Source organism: Antechinus flavipes, chromosome 3 (assembly GCF_016432865.1).
Source record: "Antechinus flavipes isolate AdamAnt ecotype Samford, QLD, Australia chromosome 3, AdamAnt_v2, whole genome shotgun sequence".
In the NCBI taxonomy this organism is placed as follows: Eukaryota; Metazoa; Chordata; class Mammalia; order Dasyuromorphia; family Dasyuridae; genus Antechinus; species Antechinus flavipes.
The window spans coordinates 333306119-333320621 of NC_067400.1; the positions used below are offsets into that span (position 1 = coordinate 333306119).

General features: G+C 38.0%; 1 long non-coding RNA gene across 1 annotated transcript; it reads right to left on the reverse strand.

Moving 5' to 3' along the window:
- Positions 1–1463: 1463 nt before the first annotated feature.
- Positions 1464–9569, reverse strand: LOC127554260 (uncharacterized). Its single transcript, XR_007951928.1, has 3 exons — positions 9195–9569; positions 3311–3432; positions 1464–2242 (listed from the first exon to the last, which is right to left on the reverse strand). It is a non-coding gene; the product is annotated as an uncharacterized LOC127554260 (long non-coding RNA).
- Positions 9570–14503: the final 4934 nt, after the last annotated feature.

The window sequence follows — 14503 nt, forward strand, 5'->3', positions numbered from 1 at the left end:
ATTAAGACCTCAGATCTTCTCTTTCACCACAGTAACTATCTGTGGTTGGGTTCATTCTTCTTTGCTTACTCAATTTTATTTATTTTTGGTTTTCTCTTTCACCTCTTGAAGACTGCAGCCACAGTGATCAGTTTATCTCCAATCATTTTGATAAAATGTAAACACTTTCTCAAGCTTAGCTGGATGAATGATTTACCAAATCATAGAAACATTCTCAAAATAAACCTGATTGGTTAGAATAAAATCATGGAGATTTTTAAAATAATAGCTTCTCATTTTCAAAATATATGCAAGGATATTTTTTTAATATTCATCCCTGCAAAACTTTGTGCTTCAAATTTTTCTCCCTCTTTTCCCTCCACCAGTCCCCTACACAGCAAGTAATCCATTATAAGTTAAACATGTGCAATTCTACTATACACATTTCCAAATTCATCATACTGTACAAGAAAAATCCGATCAAAAAGGAAAAAATGAGAAAGAAAAAAAAGCAAGCAAACAACAAAAATGGTGAAAATACTATGTTGTCAGTCTCCACAGTGTTCTCTCTGGATGTAGAAGGCTCTCTCTATCACAAGTCTATTGGAATTGGCCTGAATCATGTCATTATTGAAAAAAGCCATGTCCATCAGAATCAATCATCACATAATCTTGCTGTTGCTGTGTATAATGTTTTCTTGGTTCTACTCACTTTCTCAGCAGCAATTCATGTAAGTCTCTCTAGGCCCCTCTGAAATCATCTTACTGATCATTTCTTATAGAACAATAATATTCTATAACATTCTTATATGTCATAACTTATTCAGCCTTTCCTCAACTGATGGGCATTCATTCAATTTCCAAAAATAATAATATATTGTAAAAATAAACCAGAGGAATTCCAAAAGCACAAGTCTTTATATGAAATGATCAGCTCTTAATTTCTTGCTAAATTTAAAACTAAGGTAGCATAATTTAAGTACACAAGCAAGAAATATATGTTTTGATCCTGACTCAACCTTAGTTGTGGGACTTTGTATAAGTCCTTTGTACCTCATTTTCCTTATCTGCAAAATAAGAGTTTAGGCACATTAAAAGTCCCTCCTTTGAAAGTTCTGGGATTCTATGTCACCACCAGCTGGCACTGTTGACACTAATCTAAATCTAGGGAACTAATGATTAGGTTTCAGGTGCTTTACATGCTCATGCTAATTAGGAGTTTTGACACTATCCTAACAGAAATCCTGAGAGGTGGTTCCAAGCTCTTTGGTTCTCAAAGAGTGATGTCAGTGCTGAAAATATATATGATCAAAGAGCTCACAGAGGAATAAGCAAAAAGTTTTCTTTGTTCCATTGGAGGAGGGAACTGAGACAAAGGATTATTTCTTTTTATATTAATACCCAATTATTGAATGAATTCTAAGGTTTCATACTTTTCTATTTCATCATTCACTGTAGACTATTCAGCCTTTGAAGAGCAGGACTGATAAAGAGATAAAATCTTGGGCAGTTGCACCCCATTGTGAAAATTTAGATCTGATCCAAAAGTAAAGAGATTCTAGTGCACTGAAATCTGACCCACTGTGTTTTAGTCAGCCTAGTCTGAGTAGAGACTCCTCTTTTGTCTAGATAAGAGACAAATCTCTTTGTTCAAGCCTGAATGGTTAGTCATATACTCCAGCTCCTCATTGGAATATCCCAACTCATTATCTTATTAACTGTTGACCAATCAGAATTGATTTATTCCCTCAGGAATACTCACTCTTCCAAGAGCATTTGAACTCTGTGGTCCCTAGTTTATGAGACACAGCCAAATGACCATCCTTTTATTAATTTTCCACTAGTATAATTAATAAAATAATTACCTGGAAACTATGTCTCTTTAACTTTTTATATGTCACAGAAATTGTATATGCTGGCCAGGGTCTGCTCTAATACAGAGGAGACCCATTACAGCAAGGACAAGCCTTAATACATATAGTAGCAGCAAGACAAAGAAATACACAGTGAGCAGTAGCCATGGTAATGAGATGGTGATGGCAGCAAGAGGCAAGTTTGATTCATCGCAGGATTTCATGACTGGAACATGATTTCTGTAGGTCTTTGTCCAAACTCAGGGAACACCTGGAACTGGTACGAAATAATTCTGGGATTTTGCTGCGGTAGAATTCATCCAAAGGGACCAGTGCAAAGGTTTGTTGTTATGCCAAGCTTAGGGCGAAGCCTGCTTGCTGGACTTTAATTCAGGAAAACAGGGTGTCTCCTAATGATGAAAAGAGAAGCAAAAAGAGGGGTTGAATTGGTCTTGGAATGGAGATCTTGACAATGAACAATCTTCTGTTCCCCAGCTCTTTCTCTGAGTAACTGCACTAATGTGCTCCTCTAGAGAGGCATTTATTTGTATGAATTTTTCCCACTCAGTATTAGCTCTGAGCTTCCATCCTACTGGCAACCCTGATGCTTCTCTAATCTTGTTGTGTTTCACTTAATATTCATGTTACATTGGCATAATGCATTTGTTCCCTATAGGGACAGACAAGAAATGTTCTATTACATATAGTGTTTACTGTTGTCATAGGAAAATGAAAATTAACAATGTGTTAAAAAAAACAAATATTTGCTTGTTGCACACCCAGAGTTTCTCCTATGCCATGTAATTTCTAGGCAGTTTTTAGTATGCTTTGACCCCGAGTTCCACAAAATGCAGTTTTGTTTGCTTAACCTCCACAGCTGCTTCTTCCTTAAATAGTCAAAGCAATTTGGACAATACAACACAGTTCACAACTGATGGATGATTCAAATATGCAATCAGGTCAATCATTACATTTCTGGCAAGTAGCATATTTTGCAATATGCTATTCCCCATTTGTAGCAAGGAAGTATCATATGGCTTAAAAGGAAGCGGAATAGATGTCTCGAGCCTCTTCTCCTTCCCTCCCCGCCCTCCCCCTTCTCCAAAGGAGACTAATTTCTGCCAGGAGGAGAAGTAGGAATCTGGGAGTCAGAGACTGTCACTCTACTCTCTTCCAAGTACCAGGTTGGAATTATATCTGCTCCCTTAAATATTACTTTTCTAGAGAATGTGAGTTTCAGTTTCAAGCTAATTTTTATTGCTGTCTCAATATTGGGAGAACAAGGACCTCAAGCTCTGTAGCCAAGATTTGAACCTTTTCCCTTCAAATACCACAATGAACACACATAGCAATGATCAAATCATGCTTATCCATGTCAGTAACACAATAGAAATCAAAAAAAGTATACATATGAAAATACATGCCAGACCATACAGGTGAAGGGCATCTCCTAGTGGCAGCAAGGTAACTCATCTCACCCAAGAGGACGTCTCCATTGTAGCAAGCTGGGGATACAGACATAATGGAGACAGCCGGCTTCTCTCATGTCAGCTTCTTGCCAGGGTTCTTTCCTTCAGCAACTTTGTCTCCTCTCCCAAGCCTGAAAGCCAGAATGAACCCAAAGAAAGATCAAAGAAGACTGCTCTCCCCAACTCCATCCAACCTTCATTCAGCACATTCATCTCCACCAATGAAAAGAGAGTTCCATTGCAATCGTCTTTGGGACTGGGATCTCTGGGTCTAGAGCTCAAGTTTTTCACTTCACAATATGGGAAATGACTTGGGATCCAATGTTTGTTTGTTTTCTTTCTATTCAGTGTTGTATCATAAATAGGACCTGTACCTTCATCTCACTGAAATTAGCTCATCATTTATGGAATAGAGGACGTGGACTTAATGAGAGGTCCTGACAAGGAGAACCTATACCTATTTCCATTTCATATCTCTCTGTCTCTGTCTGTGTCTCAGTTTGTGTGTGTCTCTGTCTCTCTCTGTCTCTGTCTGTGTGTGTGTGTCTCTGTTTCTCTCTCTGTGTGTGTCTCTCTCTCTGTGTCTCAGTCTCTCTCTCTCTGTCTTCTCCCTTCCCTTCTCTTTCCTTCCTTCCCCACTTCTGTCTCTCTCTGTCTCTGTCCCTCTCTCTGTGTCTCTGTGTCTCTCTGTCTGTGTGTGTGTGTCTCTGTCTCTGTCTCTGTCTCTCTTCTCCTTCCCTTCTCTTTCCTTCCTCCCCACCTCTGTCTGTCTCTGTCCCTCTCTTTGTGTCTCTTTGTCTCTGTGTGTGTGTGTCTCTGTCTCTGTCTCTCTTCTCCCTTCCCTTCTTTTTCCTTCCTTCCCCACCTCTGTCTGTCTCTGTCCCTCTCTTTGTGTCTCTCTGTCTAGTGTGTGTGTGTCTTTGTCTCTGTCTCTCTTCTCCCTTCCCTTCTCTTTCCTTCCTTCCCCACCTCTGTCTGTCTCTGTCCCTCTCTTTGTGTCTCTCTGTCTCTGTGTGTGTGTGTCTCTGTCTCTGTCTCTCTTCTCCCTTCCCTTCTCTTTCCTTCCTTCCCCACCTCTGTCTGTCTCTGTCCCTCTCTTTGTGTCTCTCTGTCTGGTGTGTGTGTGTCTTTGTCTCTGTCTCTCTTCTCCCTTCCCTTCTCTTTCCTTCCTTCCCCACTTCTGTCTCTCTCTGTCTCTGTCCCTCTCTCTGTGTCTCTGTGTCTCTCTGTCTGTGTGTGTGTGTCTCTGTCTCTGTCTCTGTCTCTCTTCTCCCTTCCCTTCTCTTTCCTTCCTTCCCCACCTCTGTCTGTCTCTGTCCCTCTCTTGTGTCTCTCTGTCTCTGTGTGTGTGTGTCTCTGTCTCTGTCTCTCTTCTCCCTTCCCTTCTTTTTCCTTCCTTCCCCACCTCTGTCTCTCTGTCCCTCTCTTGTGTCTCTCTGTCTGGTGTGTGTGTGTCTTTGTCTCTGTCTCTCTTCTCCCTTCCCTTCTCTTTCCTTCCTTCCCCACCTCTGTCTGTCTCTGTCCCTCTCTTTGTGTCTCTCTGTCTGTGTGTGTGTGTCTCTGTCTCTCTTTCTCTCCTCCCTCCCCTTCTCTTTCCTTCCTTCCCCACCTCTGTCTCTCTGTCTCTGTCTCTCTCTCTCTCCTCCCTCCCCTTCTCTTTCCTTCCTTCCCCACCCCTGTCTCTCTGTCTCTCTCTGTCTCTGTCCCTTTTACTGTGTCTGTCTCTGTCTCTGTCTCTGTTTCTCTCTCTCTCTCTCTCTCTCTCTCTTTCTCTTTTCCCTCCCCTTCTCTTTCCTTCCTTCCCCACCTCTCTCTCTCTGTCTCTCTCTGTCTCTCTCTCTCTCTCTCCTCCCTCCCCTTCTCTTTCCTTCCTTCCCCACCTCTGTCTCTCTGTCTCTCTCTGTCTCTGTCTCTGTCTCTGTCTCTGTCTCTGTCTCTCTCTCTCTCTCTCTCTCTCTCTCCTCCTCCCCTTCTCTTTCCTTCCTTCCCCACCTCTGTCTCTCTGTCTCTCTCTGTCTCTGTCCCTTTTACTGTGTCTGTCTGTCTGTCTGTCTCTCTCTCTCTCTCTCTCTCTTGTCCCTCTCCTTCTCTTTCCTTCCTTCCCCACCTCTGTCTCTCTGTCTGTCTCTGTCTCTGTCTCTCTCTCTCACTCTCTCTCTCTCTCTCTCTCTCTCCTCCCTCCCCTTCTCTTTCCTTCCTTCCCCACCTCTGTCTCTCTGTCTCTCTCTGTCTCTGTCCCTTTTACTGTGTCTGTCTGTCTGTCTGTCTGTCTGTCTCTCTCTCTCTCTCTCTTGTCCCTCTCCTTCTCTTTCCTTCCTTCCCCACCTCTGTCTCTCTGTCTCTCTCTGTCTCTGTCCCTCTTACTCTCTCTCTCTCTCTCTCTCTCTCTCATCCCTCTCTCTCTCTCGTCCCTCTCCTTCTCTTTCCTTCCTTCCCCACCTCTGTCTCTGTCTCATCTTGACATTGTCATGTTTCTGTGCTTGGTGTTTTCATTTGTATTTTTGCTCTCTTGCTTCACACTTATGGCCTCACTGTTCAAGGCAGCAAAAATAGGGAGAATAAGAGGATTGTTATCACAAAAATAAAATTATATCAAAAGTAGTATTTGTCCTAAGTATTTGCACACAACTGTAACTCGGTGGCCAACAAAATTATAGTCATCCTTTGGAAGACGACTGGGAACAAAACAAGGAACGCCCTCATCTTCTTATATGAAAGCAGAGCCATCACATCATTGCCTGGAAAATTGTATTCCTGTCCTGCTTTATCAATGGGTATCAGTGACCTAGAGAGTTATTTACCCCTGAGAAGGACATCTGAAGTGCTCAAGGTGAATAGTGCTGATCAAGGCCATTACTTTCTCCCATCTGAAAACTGCAAAGGTTCAGGGAAACATGATTAAAAGCTATAAAATCAGAGGATAGATAATAGGATTTTAAAGCATAAACATCATCTAATTTAATCCTCTCAGTTTACAGAGGAGGAACCTAAGGTCTTTAGAGGTGAAATAACTTAAGGTCACATGAGCTCTAAGTGGAAAATATCCATGCAAACTCTGTCCTCTGACTCCTAGGCCAGATTCTGTCCCGCAATACCATGCCGTTCCTGCTGTTTACCATGGGTAATAGTCTTTTCAAAGAAGCAAAACCCCATTCAGAAAGTAAAGGAATCATACAAAAGGTCTGAGCATTAAATAGGTGAAACAGAATAATTCATATTTATGCCTTTTAGAGATCTTTTCACTCTTCATCTTTTTGTCTTTATTTGTAATTCACCACACACATACACATGTTGCATGCATGTACACAGTCAATCATATTAACTACATAGACTTGAACAAAACAGATGAAAAGGCTTTCATTATTGCCAGTGAAGCTTTGAGTCCTTCTTTCTTTAATGTAATTTCCTTTGTTCATGTCCTTCATTATACCAAAGATACTTTCCCCTGCCCTCTCTAGAGCAGTGTGTAAGAAAAAGCCCTGTATTTTCAGAGGACCAGTGACCTGTGTTTGAATGTTGGCTTTGCCTCTTGCTATTTATATAAGAATGAGCAAGTCACTGTTTTATGATCTCTCAAAACTTCCTTCTAATTTTAATTCTATGATTCTTTAACCTCTTATTATTTATCCCATTTTTAAAGACCCAGCTCTTCCATAAAAACTTTATCCCTTCTAGTTGGAAATATTCTTTCCTTCTTCTAAATTTACTAATCTTTCTCTTTTGCATTCACCATGTCCTATTTTGAACTCTGGTTATCTTTATGAGAGTCTTTTATCTAAGAGAGACAGTTTGAAAATATAAACTGATATTTGAAAACACAGGAACTAACTTTGCTACTTAATATTTGTATTATCTTTATCAAGTCACTTAAACTCTCTAAACCTTCACTTCCTCACCATAAAATGAAGGAGGCTAGTCTAGAAAAGATTTAAAGTCCCTTTCCTCTTTACATCTATGATCTATCTTTTGGCCTTTTAGATTTCTAAGATTCTTGAGGGCAAGAGTTATATATTATATGTTTTTGTTTTGTTTTGTTATTGCCTCTCAAGCAGTTTTGTACTTTATTTGTTCATGCTTGCCAAACATTGTACTAAATATTTGGGATGCTAGAAAAAGCAAAGGCATGCTGCTACTTTCATGGAGTTTATGTTGTAGTCAAGGAGACAACATGTAAACAACTTTGTACAATCAAGATACATTAATCAGATGAAGGTATCTGAAAGAGGAGGCATTAGCAGCTTTGGGGGTAAGGGACTGGAAAAGGTTTACTATAAAATTAAGCTTGCAGCTGCCTTGAAAGAAGTTGAGGAAACCAAGAGAAAGACAGAAGTGAGGGGCCACAGTATTCCAAAAATAGAGGACAACCATTGAAAAGATACTAGATTGTGAGAGCCCCTAGTAGCAGGAGTAATCTATATGAAGTTTCAGCAAAGAATTTTGAAGAGCAATCATACAAGTAAATACTTAATAAATATTTTAATTAAAGTGGGTGGCATTTTGGAAGCAGAGTTGACCCTGGCAGAATTTTAAACTGTCAGAAATCATATTCAAATTATATCTCTCCCTTCTCCACTCTGATGTCCTCTTTCCTACTTCCACTCTGGCTGCTCTTTAGATTCTTGTGTTCTATGTCCTCTTCCCCTGTTCTCATCAAACCATATTCTCAGAAGTCCCATTATTCCTATTAGTCATTTCAAGGTTTTTCTTAATAGGGGCAAAAGAATGAACTTCTAAATGCTGAATGTCAGTCATTGAATTACTGGAGTGAGGGAGAAAAGCAATGTTTCTTTGAGCAGACAGTCATCATAGATGCTACTTACTCATGAGACATGGCCTGTGTCGGTTACTGAATGCCAGAGCTTGTTTGAAATTGCATAATCCCATGGACTAATTCCAGTTCTGATTTATTTCTCAATCATGTTGGCATTGTAGAAATAATAGGACCCTGTAATTTCAAATCTTACCTGGTTTTTTTTTTCCCAAAAGGCCTGAATAAAAGAATAAAATTAATTTTATAAAGGTGATTAGGGTAAATTTCAATACCTAATTATCCTAGGCATTATGATATTCTGAAAAAAATTAAATTTTCCTAAGAAAATCAATTAAAGGCTACTTCATAATTTGTGAAAAAGTGACCACTTCTACCTTAGAAGAAGGGAACTACTTAAAATGACTAGCATTGCTTAGTGATTTCCAGTGGAAGTTCTTATAATGAATATACATGAGAAACACTGAAGCCTGATGAGAATAACAGAGACAGAAAAATAATTTTAGCCTTTATTCCTGATTTTTCCCCTAGTGAATATATTGTATGTTTTTAAAATTAAATTTTTGTCAATCTTTTCTCCCTCTTGCTTCTTCACTTCCTCATTGAGAAAGAACAAAAAGCAAAACTTCTATAACAAATAGAGAGAGAGGTCTACATCACTTCCTTACTTCCTTACTTCATTCATCTCTTAACCATGCTTTACTCAAGAACCCACCCTTCCTCTGCTCTCTGATCTTCTTTATGTTTCCTTTTATTAGAATGTAAGCTCTTTGAGGGCTAGGACTGTCTAGCTTTTATTTGCGTAACACAGAGCCTAGCATGCAATGAGTGCTTAATGCTTGCTCAATCTTTCTTCCGTATACACAGAAATTGTTCACAAAGGGATTGATGTGGGAGTACGGATGACTGGACAAAATCACATTTTTGGAGTTCTCAGACATGCTAAGAAAGATGGACAAAAGTCTTAGAGAGCTGTCATCTCTCTAAACATATGTGATCACAAAAGGTTCTTATTAGAGATGATGCCTTCATATTGCAAGGTTCTTTAGGGAAAAGGCAGTATAATGAAAATATACAACTTTGGAGTCAGAGGACCTAAGTTTTAATACTGGCTTTAATACTTACCACTCATAGATCCTGTAGAAGGTGATTTAGCCTCCCTGGGTCTCAGTGTCTCCTTCCAAAAACTGAAAGCTTCCTTCTAGATGAAGTGAGGTCCCTCGCAGCTTTAACTCTATGATCTTATGGTAAAGTCATCTTTTATTTCTATATTCCATTTCTCCATTCCATTCCATTCAGCATCTTCCTCTTTCTTCCCTTCCTCTCTCCTTTCCTTCCTTCCTTCCTCCTTTCCTTCCTTTCTTTCTTCCCTTCCTTTTTCACTTCTTTTCTTCTTTCCTTTCCTCCCTTTTTCCTTCTTTCCCTTTGTCCTTCCGTCCTTCCTTCTTTCCTTCCCTCCTTTCCTCCTTCTCTCCTTTCCTCCCTCCTTCCTTCCTTCCTTCCCTTCTTTTCTCTTTCTTTTCTCCCTTCCTTCCTTCCTCTGTTTCTCCCTTCCCTTCTTCCCTCCCTCACTCCTTTTCTCCTTTCCTGCCTCCGTCCACATTGGGTATTACACCCTTACCTACAGATGCTCTTTAAAGCATTTTTTTTTCTTTTTGTACCTCAGAACCCTCCCCAAATATCTTGAGACTTACTAGCTAGATTGTTTTTTAAAGACCAGATCTTAAACCAATCTAGTCATTAATAAGTTTTAGGCCAAGCCCCATTTGGTCATTGCTTGGGTCCTGATTGACTCAAATTGAATGTAAATAAATAGCAGCCATTTCTGCTTTGTCCTGATTGTCTTCCCCTCCCAGATTCATTTTTTTTTAATTTAGATTTTTTCATTTTGGACTAAGTGAACGAGGAGATTCTTTGTCTCAGTTGTTACCTAGCATTAATCACCAGACGGGTGCAGCCTCAGTCAAACTGAGACCTATTGAAGACCTTACTTAAAAAAGCCAAGGTCTCCCATTGCATTCAGGGCCTTCTCCAGTCATCCTGATTTATATCTGGCCACTGGACCCAGTTCCAGTTGGCTCAGGAGGAGAAAGTGAGGCAGGGGACCTTGCATAGTCCTCCCTCCCTCACTTCAACCCAGTTCACTTGCACATCATGGCATCATCCCCCTGATGTCATGGTCCTCTTCCAGAACAAACAGAGAGGCAGCAAGATGCATGGTGGATAGAGCACTGTATCTGGAGTCAGGAAGACCTGAGTTCAAATCCAGCCCCACACATTTATTATCTGTTTGATCCTAGGCAAGTCACTTAACCCCAGGGTCCTTCATGTATGTATGTATGTATGTATGCACACATGTGTGCATGCTATATTATTTTGGCATACCTATGTATATGTATATGTATACTAATATATATTATATTATATAGTATATAGCGTATGCTATATAGTATATACTAATATATAATACATATATATCTATATACATGTATGTATATACTAATATGCATAAGTATACATATCTATATATCTGTATAGCCTTATATAATAAAGCCAAACAAATTAGAATTCAAGATTATTTAACATTAAAGCAGGAGGAAATATGTCATCCAACCATCTCATTTAGCAGATAAAGAAGCTAAGGATCAAAGAACTGCCAGTCACATAACTATTCTGTGATGGACTAGAACTCAGTCATCAAACTCTCAGTGCTTAAGGAAGGAAGAAATGAATGCAAAGACTAAAAGAGTAATGTTACAACTCTAATAAAATAATGAAATTGTAAAGGTAAATTCCATTTCTTCGGTATCATTGCATCTGAATTAAATATTCCTGAAATGTCATAGGAAATGTCCAAAGTAAGAGGGGATGTCAATAGCCATCCATTCCAGTCCTCTTATTTTAGAAATAAAGGAATGAATGCCTTGGAAGGTTTAAGTGACATGCCTGAAGTCAGTCAATCAATCAAAAAAATGTATTAAGTGACTGTTATAGTCTAGGAACTGTGCTAACTTCGGAGATTCTATAAGGGCAAAAAAATCCAAACAGTCCCTGCTCTCAAGGCGCTTACTGTCTAACAGGGGAGTGAGACAACATGCAAACAATTATATAAATGAGATATATACAGGATAAAGTGGAGATGATCAAGAGGAAAGGAAGGCACTAGCATTAAGAGAGATAGGGAAAGGCTTCTTATAGAAGGTGAGATTTTTAGCTGAGACTTGAGGGAAGCCAAGAGATAGACATGAGGAAGGAGAGAGTTCCAAGCATATATCACAGCCAATAAACTCATCCAGTCAGGAGATGAAGTGTCTTAGTTAGCAGGCAGTATCACTGTACTGGAGATTATGTGGTAGGGAACAGGGGAAGGAAAGAAGAGTAAAATATAAAAATATAGGGAATCTATGGCCAAGGAATGAATGCCAAACAGAAGAGTTATATTTGCTCCCTAAGACAATAGGAAGTCACTAGAGTTGGGGAGGAGGGGGATAACGTGGTTAGATTGGCAATTGCATGGTCAGACCTGTCAAATCAATTTGACAGCTGAATAGGGGATGGATTTGAGTGGAGAAAGACTTAAGGCAAGGAGACCAACTAGAGCTTGGTATGGGGCTGCATCGGGCTGGTAGTAGTATCAGAGGAAAAAAGGAGAGTATACACGGAAGGTAGAATCAGCAGGACTTGGCAACTGATTGGATAAAGAGTAAAAAAGAATGAGAAGTTAAGGATGACATCTGGATGGTGAGCTTGGGTAACTGGGAGAATGTTGGTACCCTCAGCAGTAACAGGGAAATTAGGAAGAAAGGACATCTTGGGGGAAAATATGAATTCCATTTTAGACATGTTGTGTTTAAGAGGTGATCAGGTTTCCAGTTTAAGATATCCATTAGGAAGTTAGACATGTAAAATGGAGGTAAGGAGAGAAGTAATACTGGATAAATAAATCTGAGAATTATCTGTATAGCGATGATAATTGACTCTATGGAAGTTAATGAGTTCAGCAAATAGATGTACAAAGAGAGGGAGAAGAGAAAACACAGGGGAGAGCCCTGGAGGACAGATACAGTCATACAGGTATGCTCTAGAAGTATTCTTTCTCCAGAGCCAATCTATCCTTCTATCTTTCTTTGTCAGATAATCTAAATGAAAAGGAAGTCATTTTGAGATTATATATAGATTATGGGAGAAAGCCAAGTGAAAAATTTTATTAAGAAATAGTAACTAATGTTGCTATGGATCTTTTGAATCCAAGATTCTAAGAATTTTTTCATTTGACATTATATTATTATTATAATTATAAAACAAAGAACTTAGAACTTGATATTAGAAAGACACAAATATTTGTTTGGATCCAGGAATATTGTTTGAGAATCTACCAAGCACATCCTTCCTACAAAATGACAGGGAGGCCTGTTCATGATTCACTCTTTCCCTCTGCTTCTCATCTCCTGTTTCTTCATCTTTTGTATTATATTTTTGAAAATCTTCATGTGAAAATATTGACCCCTCCAGTCAAGAAATAAATTAATACATTTAAAGGATAAAGAAATTTATCTTAAATATAAATTAATTTTGCTATAGCCAACTGTTTCTTTATATTTTAGCCCAACTGGACTACTTGCCATTCGTTAAATGTACTATATTCTCTATTACCTCTATAATTTTTTTCAATTCTTCCTTTTCTCCTGGAATGCCTTCCACCGTATCACCACCTTTTGAAAGTTCTATTCATCTTTTGAGATTCAATTCATAATGTCACCTCTTTATGTGATGTTTTTCCTGATTATCTCAGCAGTGACTTCTCACTTCTCAGAAAGCACTTTGTCATTTTCCTATGGCAGTTATCACATTGTATTTTGCATTATAATTAATTGTGTATATATCTATTCTATTCTCCTAAATTGAAAGCTACTTGAGGCTAGGCCTTTGTATTATATATCTTTATATTCCTCAATTTGCTGATTCCAGAGGCCTGTCATATGGATAGTACTCAGTAAATACAAATGAGTGAATTATAAAAATAATAATGATATCATAAAAATAGCAGTAACTTGATAACTAGAACTCAGAAAATGAGTTTTATGTAGAAAAATTTATATTCAATAGGCCTTTGTTTATTGGCTTTTTTAAAACTCTATTCTTCAAAGGATAGCTTCTGGACACTATATAGAAGGATATAAAATTCAGAAATTTTATACATTTTATTAAAATGTTAAGATTTTCTCCTCTTCTAAATTTTTGCCTCTTGGTTATAGTCAAGACTCTCAGAGTAAATATGCATTAAACCATTAAAATCATTGCCAATTTTTAAAAATTGATTGATATTTTTGTTTTGACATAGTAGATACCTTTCATCAATCACACAAAGGCTCCATCAAAACAGTTTACTGATTGTTAACAGAATGAAAGACTTTATCTTTTAACTTCGATGGCATGTTATTAAAATTAACCAGTATTTTTGACAAGAGTTCTGATGCCTCTCAAAGTTGCCCTTTTTTTTTTATTGAAACCATTTTGAAAGTCATCTGGTTTACTTTATAAAAATGGAAAAAAAAATTATTTTGCCTCTTTCACTCAATTTTCTTTCACTCAATAGCACTCCATACAAGTCTTACCACATTTTTCTAAATACTTCATATTTGTTATTCTTTACAATGCAGTAATGTTCTTTACATTAATATAGCATAGATATAAATATCTACATATCAGTCTTTTCTTTCACTCAAAAACCTCCTTGTGATATAGACAAAGAAGTAGGAACAATTCAGTAACTTTTGATAGAACTCTTTAATAGCTGACCCTGCTAGATATGATTTGGCATAACTCTCTTCACATAGTTCTTCTAAAAAGGAGTTTCCTCGTCTTTTATTATCCTTGCTAACTTGATATAAGTAAGATGCTATCTCAAGATTGTCTTATTTTGCATTTTCTTAGTACTAATAATTTTGAGCCATTTTTGTTGGTTCTTGAAAGCTTTAACTTACATTTCTTTTTTTTTTGGGGGGGGTGCAGGAACACCTCTCCATTCATATCTTTTGACCACCATTTTAAAAAGTGATGTCAGTTCCTTATAGATTTTGGATGATACTCTTATAAGATATATTTAATGCAAAACTTCTGCCCAAATCAGAAATTTATTTCGATTTTTCAACTAGTTTTTGTTATTTTAATATTTTATTTTTTTCAAATACATGCAAAGATACTTTTCAACATTCACCTTTGCAAAACCATGTGTTCCAAATTTTTCTCCCTCACCTCCCCATTCTCCAAGACAGCAAGCAGTCCATTATAGGTTAAATATTTGCAATTCTTCCAAATGTATTTTCTTATTTGTCATGCTGCACAAGAAAAATCAGATCAAAAAGGAAAAAAAATAAGAAAGAAAAAAAAAAGCAAGCAAACCAAAGCAAAAATGATGAAAATATTATGATTTG